Here is a 23247-nt window from a genome sequence, read left to right as displayed (position 1 = left end):
ACATTCCTGTGGATGTACCCTGGGCACATCCACATGAATGCTTTAGTACCTATGCCATACTATTTTCTAGATTAGTCATGCCAGTTTAAGTAATTGTGCTCCCTTCTGCCAGGCAGTGTAAGAGTTTATATGCCTCCCCACATCCTTGTCTGTGCATGGTATTATTAGCCTTCACTTTCAGTAGTTCTGGAAAATCTATTAATTATTGTGTTTTTGATTTGCATTTTCTTGATTATTAATGAAGTTGAACACCTTTCCTTGTGTGTGTGTGTGTGTGTGTGTGTGTGTGTGTGTGTGTGTGTGTATTCTACTTGGATATCTTTTTTTTTCAGTGCCTCTCTACATTTCTCATCTGTGCCATGTGGTTTTTAGAGTTCATTTATAGGTATTCTTAACATATTCCATGTATGAGTTCTTTAACAGTTATATGTATCACATGTATCTTCTTTCATTCTGTAGCATGCCTTCTCATTCTCTTAATGATGTCTTTTAATTGGCAAAGTCTTAATTCATCAAGCTTTTCCTTTATGACTGGTGTTTTTGCGTCCTGTTTTGAAAATATACCTGTACCCCCAAATTCAGAAATGTACTATTCTGTAATGTCACCTAATAAAAGGGTTATTTTCTTTCACTCTCATGTAGACCTATAATCCAATTGGAATTTATTTTTATAAAATGGTATGATGTGTGCGATCAGATTTCTTTGTTAAAATAGATATCTCTTTGAGCAATAGTATTGAAAAAACAATTCTTTCTCTAATACTCTGCAGTACCACCTTTCTCATAAATGTGTTTATCTGTGTGGTATTGTCTTGGATCTCTCTTCTTTTTCTTTGGTTTATTTACTTTTCCTTGCACTGATACTATAATTTTAGAATTAGAGTTAATGTTAAACTTAAATTTGTATTTGTTAAAAATTGTGTTACAAGAATAAATTTTATAAGGTTTAAAAAAGCAGATGAAGCATGTTAGCTATTCTTTGTTTTATTAATTGAGTTTATTGGTACATTTAAGGTATACAGTACAATTATGTTCATTATTGGGATCTTGTACCTTTACATGACAGGTCTTGGTTCTCATTTTTTCCCCTTGTCCCTACCCTCCATTCACTCCCTCCTCCCCTCCCCATTTACAAACACTTTATTTCCATTTTTTCATTTCTCATATTTTTTTCTTTTCCCTTATTACCTTTCCCCTACCCTTCCCATTTTCCCTACACATTTAAACTTTTTCTGTCTATTTCACATTGTCAATTATATCATTACAATCTTATGTACTATAATAGTTTTTCACACCAGAGAAACTATTCAGTATTTACACATGTGTGACTTATTTATTTCACTTAGGAGTATATCCTCAATATGTATCCATTTTCCTATGAATGACTCTAATTTCTCATTCTTAATGGCTGAGTAGTATTCCATTTTATAGAAAAACCACATCTTCTTTATCCAGTTTCCAACTGATGGGCAAATGGGCTGTTTCCAAATTTTAGCTATTACAAACTGTGCTGCTATAAACATTGGTGCGCATATATCACTGTGGTATGATTCTTTTAATTCTTTTGGAAAGATACCCAGCAGAGGGATGGCTGGGTCAAATGGAACCTGTAGTCCCAGCTCTTTGAGGTATCTCCATATTGATTTCCATAGTGGTTGCACCAGTCTGCACTCCCACCAACAGTGGATAAGGGTTCCTTTTTCCCCACAACCCCGCCAACATTTGTTATTGATTGATTTCTTTATAGCAGCCATTCTTTGTGTGGTGGGGTGGAATTTCAGTGTTCTTTTCATCTACATGTCTCGAATAACCAGTTATGTGGAACATTTTTTCATATATTTACTTGCTGCTTTTACTTGTTTGTCTGAGAAATGTCTATTCATTTCAGATGCCCATTTATGAATTTGGTCTTTATTTTGGGGGGCTGATTGTTTTGAGTTCTCTATATATTCTTGATAGTAGTCCTTTGTCTGAGCAGCAGCTGCTGAAAACTTTTTCCCACATTGTAGGTTGTCTCTTAGTTCTGTTGATGGTTTCTTTTTCAGTGCAGAAGCTTTTTAATAAGATAAGATCTCACTCGTTGATTCTTTGTGCTAGTTCCGGTGCTACTGAGGATTTGTTCATAAAGTCTTTTCCTATGCCAATGTCTTCAAGAGTTCTGCCTAACTTATCTTCCAGCAAGTTCAGTGTTTCTGTTTTAATGTTTAGATCTTTAATCTACTTGGATTTTAATTTAGTGCATGGTGATAGATAAGGGTCCAGTTTTATTCTTTGGCAGGTAGAAATCCAGTTTTTCCAACACCATTTATTAAAGAGGCTATCTTTCCTCCACTGAGGATGGTCAGCTCCTTTGTCAAAGATGACGTAGCTGAGTACATATGGATTTTTTTGTGTGTGTGTCTTCCAATCTGTTCCACTGATCCTCAGATCTGTTTCTTTGCCAGTACTATGCTGTTTTTATCACAGTGGCTTTGTAATATAGGTTCAAATTAGGAGTTGTTATACCCACTGCCATGTCTCTGTTGCCTAGGATGGCTTTTGAAATTCTAGGTCTCTTCTGGTTCCAAATGAATTTTTAGATTCTTTTTTCTACTTCTGTGAAATCTAGTGTTGGAATTTTGATTGGCATTGCATTGAATCTGTATAGCAGTTTTGGTAGTATGGCCATTTTCACTATATTGATGCTTCCTACCCAGGAGCAGGGGATATCTTTCCATTTTCTTATATCCTCTTCGATCTCTTTTTTCAGAGTGCTGCAGTTTTCACTGTAGAGGCCTTTTGCTACTTTTGTTAGATTGATTCCAAGATACTTCATTTTTTTGGATGCTATTGTAAGAGGAATTGTTTCCCTAATTTCTCTCTCAGTGAGTCTGTTATTTGTGTACAAAAAGGCCATTGATTTTTGGGTGTTGACCTTGTATCCAGCTACTCTGATAAAAGTGTCAATTAAGCCTAGAAGTCTTTTGGTAGAGTTTTTTGGGTCTTCAATGTAGAGTACCATATCATCAGCAAATAATGACATTTTAACTTCTTCCTTTCCTATCTTTATTGCTTTAATTTCTTTCTCTTGTCTAATTGCTATGGCTAATGTTTCCAGAACTATATAGAAGAGGAGTGGTGATAGTGGGCATCCTTGTCTTGTTCCTGATTTTAATGTGAAGGTTTTCAGTTTTTGGTCATTTAATATGATGTTGACTGTTGGTTTTTCATAGCTAGCCTTTATTGAGTTGAGATATAGACCATCTACTCCAATTTTTTGCAGGGTTTGTATCATGAATGGGTGTTGAATTTTGTCAAATGCTTTTTCTGCATCGAGAGGATCATAGGTTTTTGTCCTTGACTCTGTTAATATAGTGTATTACATTTATTGACTTATGTATGTTGAAGCATCCTTGCATCCTTGGAATAAATCTGACTTGGTCAGGATGTATGATCATCTTCATGATCCTCTGAATTCTGTTTGCTAGTGTCTTATTAAGGAGTTTTGCATCTATATTCATTAAGGAGATTGGCCTGTAGTTCTCTTTTTTAGTTGCATCTTTCCCTGGTTTGGGAATCAAAGTGATACTTGCTTCCAGGAATGAGTTTTGGAAGTATTGCTTCCCTTTCAATTTCATTGATAAGTTTGAAGAGCAAAGGCAATAGTTCTTCTCTAAATGTCTTGTAAAATTCAGCAGTGAATCCATCATGACCTGGGCTTTTCGTTTTTCTTTGTTGGTAAATTTTTAATTATGTTTTCAATTTTATTTATTGTAATTGGGGTGTTTAAAATGCTTTTATCTTCTTTGTTCAACTTTGGTAATTCATAAGTATCTAGAAATCTGTCCATTTCTTCTGTGTTTTTCATTTTGTTAGAGTACAGCTTCTCAAAGTAGGTATTGATTATCCTCTGGATTTCTGTTGGATCTGTTGTGACTTCACCTTTTTCATTCCTAATTGCACAGATCTGAGGCTTTTCTTTCCTTTTTTTGATAAGGTTAGCTAAGGGTTTATCAATTTTATTTATTCTTCCAAAAAACCAACTCTTCCATTCATTTATTTTTTGTATTGTTTTCTTAGTTTCCATTGCATTGATTTCTGCTCTAATCTTTATAATTTCCTCTCTTGTTTGAGCTTTGGGTTTTTCTTGCTCTTGTTTTTCTGGGAGTCTAAGATTCATCATTAGGTTTTTTATTTGATCTCACTCTTTTCCTAGTGTGGACATTCAGTGCTAAGAATTTTCCGCATAGAACTGCTTTCATTGTGTCCCACAGATTCCTGTGTGTTGTACTGTCATTTTCATTTATTTGTAAAAAATTGTCTGATTTCTTCCTTAATTTCCTCTGTGATCCATTGATTGTTCAGGAGAGTGTTGTTTAATTTCCATGTGTTTGTGAGTTCCTATGGTTTCTTGTGCTATTGATCTCCAGCTTGATTGCACTATGATCTGATAATATACAGGGAATAACTTTGATTCTTTTGCATTTATTCAAACCTGTCGTGTGAGCTAGTATGTGATCTATCTTGAAGAATGACCCATGTGCAGCCGAAAAGAATGTATATTCTGATTTTGTGGGTGGAACACTCTATAGATGTCTATTAAGTCCATGAGTTCAAAAGCTTGGTTCAGTTCTAGTATTTCATTGTTGATTTTTTGCCTAGATGATCTGTCTATTTGTGAAAGTGGGGTATTTAGATCCCCCACTACACTTGTATTAGTGCTTGTTTAGTTTTTCATGTTTTTTAATATTTGTTTTCTATAGTTGGGGGCATTTATATTTGGTGCATATATGTTTATGATTGTCATCTCTTCCTCTTGAATTGTTCCCTTTACAAGGATGCAGTGGCCTTCTTTGTCTCTTTTAATCAGTTTTGGTTTGAAATTTACTTTGTCTGCAAATAAGATTGCTACTCCTGCTTTTTTCTGGGCTCCTGTCACATGGAGAATTGTTTTCCATCCTTTCACTTTCAGTCTATGGGCTTCTTTTTGCACTAGGTGTGTTTCTTGTATACAACATATTGTTGGATTTTGCTTCTTAATCTATTCTGTTAGTCTATTTCTCTTGATTAGTGAGTTGACATTGATGGTTATAACTGATATGTACTGACTTATTATTGTCATGTTATTGGCCTTTTGTTGACTCTTTCCTGTTTCGCCTTCTCCTTTTAGTTTCTTGTCTTGCCTATTTGATTTGCTCTATTGGGCCTCATGGTGTTGTTACCTTCATTGTCTTTTTCTAGGATATTGTTTAGAATTGCTTGTAGTGCTGGTTTGGTATTCATATAGTTTCTCAGGTGTTCTTTGTCATGGAAGTATCTTATTTCCCCATCCATTTTGAAAGAGAGTTTTGCAGGATACATCAGTCTAGGTTGGAGGGTGTTCTCTTTCAGTATTTGAAATACCTCACTCCAGGCTCTCCTTGCCCTAAGGGTTTGTGTTGACAAGTCTGCTGTGATTCTGATGGGCTTTCCTTTGCATGTGATTTGTTTCTTTTCTCTTACTGCTTTTAGTATTGTTTTCTTTTGGGTTTCTGGGATCTTGATTATTATATGTTTAGGTGTAGATTTTTTTTGATTGTGGCTAGTTGGGGTCCTATATGCCTCATTTATCTGAATGTCAAATTATCCCCCTCTGTTTGGAAATTTTCTGTCATTAATTCTGTGAACAGCTTTTTTAAGTCAGTTGTATTTGCTCCTGCTACTTCATGGTTTCCTATCAGTCTTATATTATTCTTCTTTGCATCACCTAGGTGTTGCTGGATCGATTTCTCATGATCCCCTACTACTCTTAAGAGACCTCTCTTTTCATGGTCACTGACTGCAATCTTATCTTCTATATCTGAGAGTCTATCTTCTCATTCTTTTATTCTGTTGCTTACACTTTCAATGGAGAGTTTAATCTCCTGGATATCTGTTTAAATCTGTTTTATGGATTCCATTTCTTTCCTATGTTGGGCATTTATTGTTTCCATTTCTTTCTTATGCTGGGCCTTCATGGCTTCTACCATGGTCCTGAGATCATCTATTTTTTTGTCAGTTTCTGTTCTAGAGTCTCTAATCATGACTTTCATTTTGCTCACCGTCTCTATGATTATTTGGGAAATTATTTCTGTTTTGAATTTTTCTAGAGCCTGATTGATCTGTTTTGTTACTTCCTGTGCTTTGAGTTCAGGGTGTCCTAGTGGTTCACTATCGGCCTGTTCATACACATTTCCCATACTGTCTGCCATTGGTGAACTGGAAGTCTGTCTTTGTGTCTTGCTTAAGTTTTTTCTCATTTTTATTTTTGCAGTTGGGCTGTCCTTGGTTTAATCTCTGGGTTATCACCCAAATCTTCCTGATATAGTTGTGCCCTAGCTTCTGCGTTTCTAATGACCCACAGACGTTCTCATCTTCATAACATCAGAGAAAATAGCTCATCAAATCAACCACAATCCTTTATCCCAACTGATAAAACCAGCAACACAATATGATCAAGCACAACTTGGAAACTGACCACTTGTGGTAGTTACTAGTCTATCACCCTTAAACCATGTGAATTAAATTGAAATCAAGAAGTAGTCCAAAACATGTCTGCATTGAACAGACTTTTCCACATAGTATATTTACCATTTAGGATGGGGGCTCAGACAGCTAGAATGAGAGGAGTAGATAAGTAAAAGAATTGGAGAATGTTTCAAGTGCAGCCAGACAACATAGAATGACCACACAATATTCAGGAAACTGTTGAATTCAAAAGAGATACACAGAGTAGAAGTACAAGGACAAGAATATATCCCCTTAAAAGCAATAGGGGCTCACTTTCCCTTGAACCCACTGACCCCTGTGTGAGGCAGAATGAAAGAAGAAAAGAACCTAAAGAAAAGAGAAAAAATGATAAAAGAGGAAATCTGAGTTAGGGCAGGAGCAGAAACAGAAAGGGAGATGAGGGATAATATGGTGGAGCAAGAGACTGAGTTGTGGAAAGAAGACAGAAAAAAGATAGAGTTTGCAGAGTGGAATGAGGAAAAGAAAGAAAAAAAAGGATTTGAAGGGCCTCTTTCAAACTATTATCTCTGCTGTCATAATATACAACATGCACAGCCATGTGCAGAACCAAGACCCCTGATCTCAGCTAGCTGATGGCAGAACCATACGACGCAGACTGACCTTGGGCTGCAAGGCCAGATTGAGTTCCCCAACCTCCTGAACGGTTGAACTCCACACTGTTCTACTACAGGTTTCCCACTCCTTTTCTTCCAAGATATTCAAAGTTGGGAACTCAGAAAAATACCCTTTATGACTACCTCTGCCTCTGCAGCGTGGGTCCAAAGATTGGCACAATTAGGAGGTCTGATCGTGGGGGGGGGATTGGAGGAATTGTGAGGGTTCAGGGGTACCCCCGCGGCTACCTTCCTGGCGCCGGAGAAATGGTGGCTCCTGGCAGGAAAGGGCATGGCTATCCTTCCCAGGCTGTGTCGGGGCCCAAGCAGGCCCTCCTAGTGCTGGAGCGATGGCGGCTCCTGGAGGGAGAGGGCCTGTTAGCTATTCTTGATCCATTTATTTCCACACATAGTTTCAGTTTATCAAGTTATACACACATACATACACACACATTGATGCTTTGAGGATTATGATTAGAACTTCATTAAGCCTTTTAACCATGAATATTTTACATTTCTCCCTGTATTTAAAAGATATCTTCTTTAATTTTTCAGAACAGTAGTTTATAATTTTCAGTCTTTTGTACTTTTATTGGGTTCATTCATACTACATCATGCTTTTAATGTTATTTTGAATGATGAATATTTATCATTTATTTCAAAATATTTTCAGATTACTGTTATCTCATTTGACCTTCAGCCTGTCTTTTCTAGAATATGAGAATTTTCTAGTTGCCTTTTTAATAAATTTCCAGCTCAAATGCATTAAGATCTATCAGGTGCTGAGAATTGGGTTTTCATCTCCCTCTATAATGGGGAATTTGTCTATGTTTCCTATTTTCAGCTTTTGCTTTATGGATTCTGAGACCACAGTCATAGATACATGTAAACTTAGAATTTAAAATTATTTGTCTTCTTTATGAATCGAACTTTTTGCATTGTATGTAGCTGGATTTTCTTTGAGCCTAAAAGCAATAGGAATGGCCCACTCAATTTTATCCAGAGGCAGAAGAAGCCCTCTCCACTGAATGCATTGGGAAGGAATGGGGAGATTAGTGTTGCCTTATCATCAGATTCCTTGAGTCCTTCTTAGAAAAGCTGCTATGTCCCACTAATATCATGGAGATTTCCCTGGGCACGATGGTGCATTTCCTGTAACCCCAGTACTCTGGGAGGCCAATATAAAATAATCACAAGTTCAAGCCCAACCTGAGCAGATAGTGACATAACAAGACCCTGTCTTGCAAAATAAAATAAAAATGAGCTACTGATGTAGCTTAGCATGAATACTCTTGGCTTAATCCTCATTATCACAAAAAGCAAAAAGATATGGCGATTTTCTTGAGTATAACCTTCTGTGCTGGTATATAGCTAACAGATAAATTTTGTTCTTATGGGGAAGAATGTTTTCCATTTTTGCAGTAGGAGGGAGTGTTTTGTTTTATAGGGTTATACATACTGGAACTATATTTGGAAAGCTGTTTAAAACCCAGTATGGTCTAGAGGGCATGTCCATGGGCTACAATCTCTGTTTTGATGTGTCTGCTCAGACTGTTTTCTTTACTTGGTAGGGGCCTCTGTTTTATTGAAGTTTCCAAACACCATATCTTCATAACACTTTTTTCAGCTTTTGCAACTATGCTTACTATTTCATTCTCTTTATAATTCTAAATTAAGATTCACCATAGCCAGTATCTGAGATCATTTGTCTCTTCAGGCTAGGCCAATCCATATCATCTGTCACTAATCAGTTTATGAATTTGGTAACCCAGCTTTCTGTCATTGACAGAAAACCCTGGCACCCACAATTTAAAGGAAGACAACTTTATTTTGAGTCACAATTTCAGAGATTTTAGTATGTAGTTCACTGGATCCATGGCAGAAACATGTCAGAGAGTCCTGGCCAAGGAAAGAAGCTCAACTCATGGGATCCAGGAAGCAGGGAATAGGGGAAGAGACCAAAGGAAGCTGCCAAATATAATCCCCAACTTCACACCCCCATGACTCACTCATTAACAATCAAAGGAACCCCCCACACACACACACACATTCACACAACTAGTTGAAGGAAGATGGTACAGAACATGATAACCTAGATGTGAGATGCTTTGGAAAAGGCCATATAAAATTTATTTATTTCTTTGTAACTTTTAATGTTTTATTTAAAGATTTTTTAACTTTAAAAAGAAGGTACACAAATACAGATTATGATAACCAAGGCAATATTCTGCATGACAAAAATCAAAACAAAACATTTATAAAGCAAATGTACCAGCACTGAACAAGCATAGTTCTTGATATTTAATCCAGGATGCATACACATAAAATGATCTGCCCACAGGATTATGCAAAATAAATTATTTCCTAGAACACCAAAATGCCAGTCATTCTGACTATAAACTGCCTTTTTTCACTGGTGTTTATTTTGAAAGAACTATATATAATATGAAAACAACTGGTATGATACTTAAAGACTGCAAAAAAATAAAAAGTTAAAAACATATCTGTGGGCCAGGGATTTAGCTCAGTGGTTCTGCCACCTGCCCTGAAAGCACAAAGACCTGAGTTTGATCCCCAGTACCAAAAAAAAGAAAAAAAAAAACCCAAAAAACACATCTGTAATGCAATTCGGCATAAAATATACACAGTAAATTTTACTACTTAAAAACAAAAGACCACCTTGAATAAAGATTAAAACCTCATAAAAGAAAAATGCCATAGATAGATAGATAGATAGTTTTTTGTTTTTTGTTTTTTGTACTGAACTGAAAATTGAACTCTGGGCCTCCATCACTGGCCCTCATCATCTGTATATTATTGGTAGAAAACTGACAAAGATTTTGTTGAGGGAATCAAGGAAGATACCTAATGAAGTCATTTAAAATCTTTTTAAAAATGTACATGAGCTGGCTGCTTATACCATCTTAAAATATTTTACCACGAATACAGTTCTTACTGTTTCTCAAAACAAGGTCTAAAGGCCCAAAAGATTTCTAATATGAATCCAGTAATTAGCATTATAAATAAAGTCCCTATGTGATTATTCTACATACTGAAATGTCCTATGAGTAAAAGCACACTTGAAAGATCATGACTATAAACATATTACTGACATGTCAGAATTCTCTATAAGTTTATGATGTGAATATTGCTTTTGTTTTAAACCAAGTCCCAGGCATTGATAAAAACACATATACCTCTCAAATAAACATGTGAATGTATATAAACATTTTATTTTGAGGTTTTCATTACTTTAAAATTTAGTCATTTGAAGAAAAGACAACATATGACTACAAGCTTTGGAAAAGTTACATTTATAATGAAATGGAGCATTTGATAAAAAGATAATTTATTAAGTGCCTACAAAATTTAAATCATTCTAAATTTAAAACTAGATAGCTTCTCTACAATTAAATTTTACTAAGATTGTGCCATTGTGACTTACTTATGATCACAGTTACTTTTCAAGTCCTTTGCATAAAAATGGTGCTAAAATAAACAGAAGAATGTTGTATCTGGTAACTAAAGAAAGTGGCTAACTACTAATTTTAATAAAAATAGTCAGAGAATTCTGCCCCTAAAATGAATTCTACTATTTCATGTGTTACCTTACTAAAAAACTTAATTAAGGAGATAGATTTATTCAATTTTTTTTTGTTTTTTGTTTCCCTGAAGACTGAATAAACTGGGGCCTAAAAGTGAAAATGATGTGGTTTGGAGAGAAACAAGCATAGTTAAGACATTCAACTTAAAAGACAAATTATTTTCCTGCAGAGTAAACAAGAAAAAATAAATATTATACATTCTGTTTGCACTTAACAAATGGAAGAATGTGTTTATAAGTTTGGTTAACAAGCAAGTGCCTCCTCATTATTTAAGTCAAATCACAAAAAGCAACTGTATCTACAAAAGCAAACAATCCTTTAATATCCTCTATTATAGACTATAAGAATCAAGTATTACATTTAAATATAACTTCAAAAATGAAATTAAAATTAGCTTCCAGACAATTATGAAATGGTTAATTCTATCCAGACTGATAAGTTTTTCCATGCAACATAAGCAGAATGCATAGTTGAAAAATTAGGCTCAGACACACTCCTTCATACATTAAAAGACGATTGATGTACTCAAAACCTACAAATTCATATCCATCAATATTCCTCACAATGTCATTGTTACCTGGAGTTAGCTTGACAGCTTCCTTAGTAAACTGAGAGTCAAAGTTGTCCAAACCAAATTCCCCAGGAATATTTGGTTTGAAGGGAAGTAACACCTGATTTTGCTCCATCATATCTCAGTCAACATTTTGAAAGAATAGATTCTGAATATCAGCAGATCCTGTTTGAAGATGACAGCCCAATCATTTCTTTGGGTCCTTGTTCAGGAAACTCTGCAGGACACTTTCAACTTTTACAGAGAATGTGGTAAGTGTATTTTTCTTTTCAAAACAACTTGCAAGAGATAATTGATTGAGTTTTCACAAGAGCTATTAAAGCTCTCAACAATATGAAATGGAGACTTTCCAACCATCATCTCAAACATTAGTACTCCAAGAGTCCACCACTTGAAATGGAAATCATAATCTTCTCCTCTTATAATTTCTGGAGCAAGATAATTAGGAATGCCACAAAAAGTGCTCGTCGTATCTCCTGGCTGTAAGCCTTCCTTAACACACACACACAATAGTCAGTGAGTTTAATGTTCCTTTCTGATTAATAAATTGTCCAATTTCAAATTTCTATAAAGTATCCCTCTCTTGTGAAGACAACTGAATGCTAAACTGATTTCTGCAGGCTAAAACCTAGCATGTTGTTTAGGAATTATTCTTTGTTGCTGCATATGAAACATTAGATCTCTTCAATTTACATAGTCTAGAACAAAGAACAGTCTGCTTTCTGTGTGAAAGCAAGAATGCAGTCCAACAGGAAAAGGATGATTAGGTGCCTTCTCTCTCTGTACCCAGTCAATATTGACAAGCTCTTTTTTTTTGCAACTTTCATTGTATAAATACAGTCTGGAGTTTTGTTTCTTTGTTTGTTTGTTTTGTGGGGTTTTGTTTTGTTTTGATTTGGTTTTTTGAGACAGGCTCTTGCTATGTAGTTTAAACTGGCCTCAAACTCACTGTGTAGCTCAGGCTGGCCTCAAACTCACGATGTAGCCCAGGCTGGCCTCAAACTTACAGTGATCCTCCTGCCTCAGCCTCCCAAGTACTGAGACTACAGGCATGCACCACCATACCCAACACGATCTGTTATTTTTTTAAATTGAACCAACAGTACTTTTGCATAACTTCCTCTCTCTAAGACCTGGAGCAAATTGAAGTCCTGAAGACCTAAACTGGATGAAGCGTTGCCAACTTTCCCTGGTGTTCACTGCCTCATTCTCTTCATCAACTTGTTCCAAAACCTTATCACTTAAAGGGTTACTCTTTCCTGTTTCTGTGCATCAGTATTTGAGCTTAGGAAGACTTTGTGTGGGTACCTTGCTCTTCTGAGTCACTGGTGGGAAGTCCCAGGGAGACCTTCCCTGGAGTGCCTGGGACAGTTGGGTGGCTGTTGCAGTGTGACATCTGGATGGAGTCAGCCATCTTCACAATCTTTCACAGATTCTTTCCGTGTCTGGCTCCTGGAAATAGGGAAGCAGCTCAGCATGTTCACTGTTGACCTTCCCTGGCCAAGTGAGGTTGAGAGACAGCTGTTACTAGAATGTGATGCCTATTAGCAAGGGTTCTGTTTGAGCGTGTTGCCAAGGTATGAGGTCATGTCTTAGGGTTCTACAACCTGAGTGCCCCTTCCTTAAGAAGAATCTGTGGACCCATCTTTTCCTTCATACTAAATAAATCAGTGGCCTCTTACTTACCTAAGAATCTATCTATGTATATTTTTATCTAATCTATCATCTATATAACTACTATATTCATTTTTTTGTTTGTTTTGTTTTTGGTACCTGGGGAATGAACTCAGGACTTTGTACTTGCAAGGCAGGTAGGGGGACCATTGAGCTAAATCCATGGCTCTCTGTATTAGTTTTTTACTTTTTCAGTTCTGGGTCTTGAACCCTGCATCTTCGTATTGAACTATATCTTTTAATTTTTTTTTTTTTTTTTTTTTTTTTTTTATTTTTATTGGTACCTGGGGAATGAACTCAGGACTTTGTACTTGCAAGGCAGGTAGGGGGACCATTGAGCTAAATCCATGGCTCTCTGTATTAGTTTTTTACTTTTTCAGTTCTGGGTCTTGAACCCTGCATCTTCGTATTGAACTATATCTTTTAATTTTTTTTTTTTTTAGATACTTGCTGTTGCACCGGGGATTTAGCTCAGTGGCACTGTGCCTGCCTTTCAAGAGCAAGGTCCTGAGTTCAATCCCCAGTACCAGAAAAAAAAAAATCAGATACTCACTGTCTCATTAAGTCACTAAATTTGTCAGGTTGGGCTTCACCTTGTGATCTTCTTGCCTCTGCTACCCCAAATGCTGGAATTACACTTAGGCACCATCTTACCTAATTAAGTGTGTGATTTAGAAACAGCAAAAGAAAAACTAGGAAAGCATTCTGTGATATTAGGAATTAGTGACATTTTTCACTTTTAAAGCAACATATGGCACTGAGATTTTGCATTTGTTGGGCACAGTGCTGAGGTCTTTTCCATGCAGAGGAGCCATTTTCTCTGAAGAGTAGTGCTGGGTATTTATATTCAGCTCTAAAATTTTAAGATATTTTTCTTTCTGTATTGTGTCATCATTTTCAGTTAAATAGGGAGTACTGAGACATTGCAGAAATTTCTAGAATAATTTTCCTTAGAGAATGATATATGTTGGTTTCAAATTGTAACTTCTGGTGTGGTTGCAGCTTTGAGGTACACACAAATTATATATACTTAGCTAATGAACTTAATGCCAAAGTGTAGTATTCAGTATCATGACACAGAGTGAGGTGGGACAGCATGTGGTGACTACATGGCAGATAGTCTTTTAGACCCTAGAAACCATCACTCCAATGGGGATGGTGAACACATGTAGACTTTGAATCTTTCCTTGTGGCCACCTTGTAATCATGTCCCAAGGAGCCCATGTACTTTGTGTCCCACATAGATAGTTTGTACTTTCTAGATGTGCCAAAGCTGTAATCATTCAGCATGTAATTTTTAAAAAATTTTTGCAGAGAGTATTCAATCAGTATAACTCTGCTGGCTTTCATATGTGCTATTGCTTGTCAGTGGTTGAGCCATTCCATGCCATCATGTGGGTGAATAACAAGTTGTTCATGTACCCATCTGCTGATAGCAAGTTTTGTTGTTTCCAGTTTTGATTCCACCATATGAGATTTTCACTGAGACCTGGTGAGAGTTGTCCTCACTGCTGTCACCCCTGACCCTGTGGATGTGCTGTACTGTCCCTCTGTGGGGAGTCTCCTCCACTGTGGGCTCCCCCTCCATGGAAAAGCCACAGTGTGGTGGGGGGAGAGGAGATGTTGCAGAGGACTTGTTGGTTGGAGCCTGCCTGAGAGCTTTTGCCCTCCTCCTTCCTGTTGCCTCCCTGACTTCCAGCCTTACCAATCCCAGGGTCGCTTGGCCAGGGAATGGTAACCACAGGAGCCCTCCTACCACCCCTGGCAGCCGCAGTTCCTCCACTACAAGTTGTTTTAAAGGTTAATGATCATCATGACCCATTTCTTACACTGGCTAGGATATACATGACATTTACATTATATTTCACCTTACAGTTCCCATATATAATACATATATTTGTACAAATCACATATTTCCTTTTCAAAAACCAAAAAGGAGTATGTAAAATAAGTTTGTAATAAACCTTCAACATTGTACCATAAAAATGCATTGCTTTATTTTTGTGCTTTTATGAACTTTTAGCCTAAGGAATCTCTGAAAAATGGCTCAGGCTACCTATAATTTTACATAGTTAAAATTAACTAAGTGGAAGCAGTGACTGTTCCTTTTTAGTCTAACTTTTCCATTTTGTGGAATGGCAGCAGCAGGGAGGAGGAAGGATGCGGCAGTGACGCTGAGCTCCCCACCACCTAGTTCCACATCACATTAAAACCGGGGAAGATGCTGACTGCAGCTGCAGTGTCACGAAGGGGAGAAATGGTTTAATATCCAGCAGTGTTTACAAAGGAGGGGTAATGGATGGACCAGGGCTGGGAGAGCGAGATTATGGGATGTACCACAGGAAAAAAAAACCAGTCTGAGATTGGCCTATTTTGAGACTGTACCCAAGGCATCAAAGAAGAAGTTCCCACTCCAAACATCCTAGTGGCCTTGGGATCATTTGAGTCTGAGGAAGGACCACGAGGCTGCCAAGTTTGCCAGGGGGAGACAGAACAGCCCTCAGTGCCTTAAGGAAAACATATGTGAAGGCCAGAAAAGTGGCATTGCTGGTAATAGAGGATAATCACGTCTGGCCTGGACCTAGCAGGTCACATCCAAAAACGCCATTTTTTTAGAAGACAATGTAGATGGACAAATACCATTGACATCTTTTTGACAGTGATCCTTAAATTTTTGCTCATCCATAACATTTTTAAAAGTTTAGCTCTTAGCCAAATCCACATTTTAGGTATTTGGAAGAAGACATATAATTATATCATGCATTTTAATGAAATATATTATTGACTTTAATATTTTAATTCAATGACTAATTTTGAAATAGTAAATCAGGGCAATATACTTGGAGAAATTTGCTGTTAAATGTAAAATCACTTAACTGGAAATTCAGATCTTTATATTGCTTCTGATAAATGGAACCCAGACAATAAGAATTTATTCTATTCATTTGTGCTACCTTCTGTATGCCAGCTATTTTTATAGGAATTATCTTATTTAATTATCAAATCTAACCCTTGGGATAAGGAACTATTTTCTCAATTTTGCATAAAAGGGAACTGAAACACAGAACATCCAAATTTTGTTGTTGTTGTTGTTGTTGGTTTTTGTTTTTTGAGACAAGATCTCACTATGTGGTTTAAACTGGCCCTGAACTCACTATGTAGCCCAGGCTGGCCTCAAACTCAGCAATCCTCCTGCCTCAGCTTCCCGAGTGCTGGGATTAAAGGTATGTGCCACCATATTTGGTTTCACCCAAATGTTTTAGCTAATGACATGTGGTTAAATACATTGCAGAATGAGAATCAAAAACCAGAGAGTGAGATCTTCATAGTGGAAGAGTTTAGGTTGCTGGTTCAGAATTCAGGCTATAGAATCAGTCTGTCTGGATTTGAATCCCATAATATCTATGTAATTTCAGGCAAAATTTGGTTTCCCTGTGCTTTTGTTTCTTCAGCTGTAAAACATGGTGAAGAAAAAGTGGTGGTGTTAACTGCCTTTGTCACAGATTGCATTTTCTAGGAGTGACTCTGAATTGGAATCTAGAGACTGCTCCTGAAAGCAATACCTGGAAGACAGGAAGGAAGCAAGGTTGGGGAAAGCAAGAAGGGAAGTGAATCAGGCACCAGATAGCCTTGATCAACCTTCTCAGCCATCCTGAGTCTAAAATGGCCCATCTCAGTTTTACATGGGACAAAATAGGCCTTTATATCCACTCCTGAGTATTTTAAGCTCCACTGATTTTAAAAAATAACAATAAATTAGCAGGAGTGCTTAGCTAAGCTTTTTTTCAATCTACAGAAATTTTCAAAGATTTTTTAAAAATACTGGTGTAATGAAAACTCCTTGACAGTTTAAAGTCAGGATAAACTGGAACATTTTGAAATGAATCTTAGATATGATATGATTTCACCTGTAAAAAACTGTATTATGCATCTTAGCACATATGAGATTTTTTAAAAATAATTTTTATATAACCCCATGTCATTCTTACATCTAACAGAATTAACAATAGCTCCTTAATACCATAAAATATTAGTTCATACTGTAATTTCCCATTTTTCTCAAAGACTTATTTTCAGGGATTTTAAGTCAGGATAAATAAATTCCAGCTCACTTTGGTTAGTCATCATGTCTCTTAAATCTCTTTTATTCTATAATATTTGTTACAGAGTTACTTGTTAGAAAAACAAGAGCATTTACTCTGAATAGTAACCTAATAGTCTGAGTTTCACTTGTTACTTGTTTGTTGTGTCATGTCATTTAAAGTTAACACTCTTTGAAACCTCATATTTCCAGAATGTTAGGGTTAGATTTAAGCTTGATTGACTTCTGGTTCAGCTTTAAACAAGACACACACTAAAGTGATGTATGCATAGGACCAAATTTTAAAGGTAAGTTTGATCAGTCATTTTGGTTATTTCTCAAGTTTCATCTAATTATGATCTTAACACTAGGCCTCCATTAGATATCCATTCATATTTAAGTGTAGGCTAAAGCTTTCTGATTTTCTCTGTAATTTTATGTTAATGTATAAAGTTACAAACATTATATATAAACTCAAAAAATTAAGTCAGCCTTCTGCCACCTGCCTGCAAGCACAAGGTCACGAGTTCGATCTCCGGTACCAAAAAAAAAAGAAAGAAATTAAGTCAGCCAAACTACATTTTCTAATGATACCTAGAGGAATAATGATATAGTAAGCATATGTTTTTTTGTTGACATGTAACTTCACAAAGCTTTGGTTTGTGGACCATTTACATGTATTTAAGTTCTGTGAATTATTTATGATCTCATCTGCTGTTTACATAGACCCTTTGCACTCTTTTATAAATTTTGAATATAAACCTAGAAGTTTTCCCCTTTGGGCTGTTCACAGTATTTCAAGCATTGAAAGAATAAGTAAATAATATATTGACAGGCTAGGGGGCAAAACAGACTCCTGGAAACTGTTTTCAACCGATGTATATTTCTCAGTAGATGAAGACGAAATAATAGTGTATAAATGTAAACATATTTCAGACATAAGATGTATATACTTTAAAAATTTTATATCAGAATATAATTTATGCTTATATGAATCTGTCTAATGTTTTTCTTTTAGTATCTCAAGTAATAGCTATAATGTTCAAATGTTACTATAGTTTATGAAACCCAAAAATCCAAAAAAATGAGTGGTTCTTGCTTTTCTATAATCAATTTTACCTAAGTTCTTAAACTCTTTCTTCATGAAATAGAAAAAAAAAATCAATCTGGACACTTCAAGGTGACTTAGCCACTTCTGACAATACCTCAAGATAGAATTTCAGTCAGATTTAAGAATCCTCATAATCATATGAGTGCTTATGTGGCATTCATAGGGTAAGGGTAATGGTGCATTGAGGGCAAAGTGTATCGCTGGATTTTATGGCCTGTAGGAGAAGAATGCATGCAGTAAGCTCTGTCTGCTCTGGACATTTGCAAAGCTGGTGAGTGGGCCATTGAGCTTCTGCTAACCTCGACTGAAAATCAAAGAAGGCATTCATAATTAAGCTTTTTGGAAAAACAGCCATGATACAAGTTTTCCTCCAGATATCGTGTATGTTCATCTAATTAGCTATTTTGAATCAAAACCTAATTTCAAAGGAGAAAATGTCACTCTGACACTGCAGGCTCTAGTCCGAGAAGGACCACTAGGGGGAAAATGAATTGGAGTCCTGTTAAACATCTGCCTACCGTACCCTTTGGGACTGGGGCAGCCTTCATTTCTTGACCTGGTGGTAGTCTCTGCTTTTATGATATCTTGAAAAAGATGGTATTCAAGCTTTTCTCAGACAGTTTTTAGCTTTTTTTTTTTTTTTTTGGTACCAGCTATGTGGAAGGCAGTGGTGGCAAAGCTACGGCGCATGTGCAGTGGCGGCCGTGCAAAACCCTGTCCGCAGTCTAGCTACCTTGCCCCAGCAGCTGAGCATCAGGTAACAGTTGTTTTTTTGTTTTTTTTTTCTAAACTAAAACCTCAGTTTTCAAGCTTAATTGCAGCATTGACATTTTACAGTAAACAAGTGGGTCTTGGGTGCAGTTTGGGCGCTCAGTCTCTAAAAGGTTTGCCATGGCTGATATCAGCGTCTTTAGAAGAACAGCTCCACTTTGGTCTTTACTCCCCAGAGCTAAATTGTGTCTCCCAGTGTTTATATATTGAAGTTCTATTGGTATGTTAATTTAAAGCCACTAAATTTTGATGTAACTTGTTGAACTTAATACTTAACTGGATCAGTCTTTTACTTTTCTTGTGCGCATTGACAATTCTGATCACCCAAAGTCTGTCCTAGCCTTCTCTCAATTCCATTTAGCAACTGATCTCAGTAGTGGAGAGAAAAATAAGTTGCTCTGGTTTGTGTACTATTTGTAGAAATTTTAAAATGCTGCTTTAAGCTGTGATACATTTTTGATGTGGAAATGTGAGCACTATGTTCAGTGTTTCAGATTATTGCCACACACCCCTCTTTTGCAGACTTTAAGACTCAGTAGATAAGTATTTTAAGAGACTATAAATACTTTCTATCAACAGATGAATGGATAAACAGTGTCATATGTACTTGCAGTGGAATCTTTAGCCATAAGAGAATGAAATTCTGATACGTACTACAACATGGATGAACCCTGAAAACATTATGCTAAATGAAATAAACCAGACACAAAAATACTGTATGATTCCACATGAAGTATCTGCAGTAGGGAAATTCATAGCAATAGAAAGTAGAGTACAGGTTACCAGGGGTTAGATGAGGAAACATGGAATTATTGTTTGTAAAATACAGAGTTTTTGTTTGGAATGAAGAGGTTAGAAATAGTGGTAATGGTTATGTAACACAAGTCAAGTTTTTATTTTACTTAAAGCCACTGAATTATGTACTTAAAATGGTAAATTTTATGAGTTATATGTATATCCACAATTTAAAAAAAATATTCTAAACACTTGGCTTTCTTTGATGCATGTGAGCAGTCAGTTTGATAGATACTTGCTGAATTGCTGCTAGGTACAGGGCACTACAATAGGCAAATTCAATGCAAACATGATTAAGACACAGAATAACTTACCCTGTAGGGAAAAATTCCATGTATTCTTAAAACCCTACTGTAGACAGAGTTATTAGTTGAATTTTTTCCAGAATTATTTGTGAAGAATTGTAAGGGATATAAGAATAAATATGTAAAAAAAAAAGAATAAGTCATGATTATTACTCTCCAACAATCTTGTGTCTGTTTGGATGGGGTAAAACATCACTACCTTGGATTATTTTTGTGGCAGTAAATACTAACTGGTAGTCAATCTTGGAGAGCTGAGAAAAATAGTCGCTTTATGCTGATTGGTAGGGGATTCAGAGGAGGTGGGACTTTAGAAGCTCAAGAGAAAGCCACACCTTGGTTGAAGCAGTGAAGAGGTAAGCGGTCTGAGCAAGATGATTGCAGAAACGTTTTCAGTGCAATGTGTATCTCTCTTTATAATGTTTATAGTTGATTTATATAGAAGCTAGAATATACTTTAATCTGTATTATCTTGAAAGGATGGATACAGGTCATCAGAAATTGTGCATATTATACCAGATTCTCATTTATATTTTTTACTCAACTGTTCTATAGATCATAATGTTATTATTATTTTTTTTTTTAGTTTATTGGTACATTTTAGGTATACATTACAGTCACATTCATTATTGGGGTCTTGTACCTTTACATGACAGGTCTTGGTTCTCATTTTTTTCTCCTTATCTCTGCCCTACCTTCGCCCCCTCCTCCCCTCCCCAATTACAAATACTTTATTATATTTTTTCATTTTCTCATATTTTTTTCTTTTCCCTTATTACCTTTCCCCTACCCTTCCCACTTTCCCATTGTCAGCTATCTCATTTTGATCTATGTACTATTATAGTTTTTCACACCAGAGAAACTATTCAGTATTTACACGTGTGACTTATTTCACTTAGGAGTGTGTCCTCCATATGTATCCATTTTCCTATGAATGAATCTAATTTGTCATTCTTTATGACTGAGTAGTATTCCATTTTATAGAAAAACCACATCTTTTTTATCCAGTTTCCAACTGATAGGCAAATAGGCTGTTTCCAAGTTTCAGCTATTACTAACTGTGCCGCTATAAACATGGGTGCACATACATCACTGTGATATGATTCTTTTAGTTCTTTTGGAAAGATACCCAGCAGAGGGATGGCTGGGTCAAATGGAACCTGTAGTCCCAGCTCTTTGAGGTATCTCCATATTGATTTCCATAGTGGTTGCACCAGTTTGCACTCCCACCAACAATGGAGAAGGGTTCCTTTCTCTCCACAACACTGCCAACATTTGTTATTGGTTGATTTCTTGATAGCAGCCATTCTTTGTGGGGTGAGGTGGAATCTCAGTGTTGTTTTCATCTGCATCTCTCAAATGACCAGTGATGTGGAACATTTTTTCATATATTTACTTGCTGCTTTTACTTCTTTGAGAAATATCTATTCATTTCGGATGCCCATTTTTTAATCGGGTCTTTATATTTTTGGGGGTCCTGATTTTTTTAGTTCTTTATGTATTCTAGATAGTAGACCTTTGTCTGAGAAACAGCTGATAAAAATTTTTCCCACATTATAGGTTATTTCTTAGCTCTGTTGGTGGTTTCTGTTGCACTGCAGAAGCTTTTTAAAAAGATGGGATCCCAGTTGTTGATTCTTTTTACTAGTTCCCATGCTACTGAGGATTTGTTCATAAAGTCTTTTCCTATGCCAATGTCTTCAAGAGTTCTGCCTAACTTATCTTCCAGCAAGTTTAGTGTTTCTTTTTTAATATTTAGATCTTTAATCCACTTGGATTTTAGTTTAGTGCTTGGTGAAAGATAAGGGTCTAGTTTTAATCTTTGGCAAGTTGAAATCCAGTTATTTTACAACACCATTTATTAAAGAGGCTATCTTTCCTCCAGTGAGGATGGTTGGCTCCTTTGTCAAAGATGAGGTAGCTTAGTATATCTGGAGTTGTTTGGGTGTCTTCTAATCTATTCCACCGATCCTTGGGTCTATTTCTTTGCCAGTACCATGCTGTTTTTAACACAGTGGCGTTGTAGTAGTTTCAAGTTGGGGATCGTGATACCCCCTGCTGTGTCTCTGTTGCTTAGAGTGGCTTTTGCTATTGTAGATTTCTTCTGGTTCCAAACGAATTTTTGTATTGTTTTGTCTACTTCTGAGAAATACACTGTTGGGATTTGAACAGGAATTGCATTGAATCTGTATAGCAGTTTTGGAAGCATGGCCATTTTTACTATATTGGTTCTTCCTACCCAGGAGCAAGGGATATCTTTCCTTTTCCTTATATCCTCTTCAATCTCTTTTTTCAGAGTGTTATAGTTCTCAATGTAGAGGTCTTTTGCTTCCTTTGTTAGATTGCTTCCTAGTTATTTCATTTTCTTGGATGCTATTGTGAAAGGGGTTGTTTCTTTAATTTCCTTAATTTCTTTCATTTCTTTCTTTTGTCTAATTGCTGTGGCCGATGTTTCTAAAACTATATTGAATGGGAGTTGTGATAGTGGACAACTATCTTGTCTTGTTCCTGATTTTAGCATGAAGGTTTTCAGCTTTTGACCATTTAGTATGATGTTGGCTGTTTGTTTTTCATACATAGTCTTTATCAAGTTGAGATAAAGACCATTGCTTCCAGTTTTCTGCAGGGTTTTCATCATGAATGGGTGATGAATTTTTTTTGAATGCTTTTTCTGCATCTATAGAGATGATCATATTTTTTTGTCTTTGACTCTGTTAATGTAGTGTATTATATTTATTGATTTATGTATGTTGAACCATGCTTGCATGCCTGGAATAAATCTGACTTGATCAGAGTGTATGATCTTGATGACCCTCTATATTTTGTTTGCCAATGTCTTATTGAGGATTTTTGTTATCTATGTTCATTAGAGAGTTTGGCCTGTGCTTCTCTTTTTTTGGTTGGGTCTTTCCCTGGCTTTAGAATCAAAGTAACACTTGCTTCCAGGAATGAATTTTGAAATATTGCTTCCCTTTCAATTTCATTGAAAAGTTTAAAGAGTATTGACAGTACTTCTTCTCTAAATGTCCTGTAGAATTAAACAGTGAGTCCATTAGGACCTGGGCTTTTCTTTTAATTATGCTTTCAGTTTCACTGATTGTAATTGGGGTGTTTATAATTTTTATATCTTCTTTCAACTTTGGTAATTCATATGTATCTAGAAATCTGTCCATTTTTCTGTGTTTTCCTTTTTTTTTTTTTTTTTTTTTTTTTGTT

At 36.1% G+C, this 23247-nt stretch overlaps 1 protein-coding gene and 1 pseudogene across 1 annotated transcript in view; one reads left to right on the top strand and one right to left on the bottom strand.

Moving 5' to 3' along the window:
• The window catches only part of CUNH18orf63 (chromosome unknown C18orf63 homolog), a 59066-nt gene that overhangs the window by 30226 nt on the left and 5593 nt on the right, over positions 1–23247 (top strand). The gene's annotated exons all lie outside the window — the stretch shown is intronic.
• LOC109117520 lies at positions 11149–12711 on the bottom strand (annotated as a pseudogene).

The sequence above is a fragment of the Fukomys damarensis genome, unplaced genomic scaffold, assembly GCF_012274545.1.
Source record: "Fukomys damarensis isolate Sample0158 unplaced genomic scaffold, DMR_v1.0_HiC HiC_scaffold_30, whole genome shotgun sequence".
Taxonomy (NCBI): Eukaryota; Metazoa; Chordata; class Mammalia; order Rodentia; family Bathyergidae; genus Fukomys; species Fukomys damarensis.
Note: the sequence above shows the minus strand (reverse complement) of the source record. Positions and strands in the feature narration are given on the sequence as shown.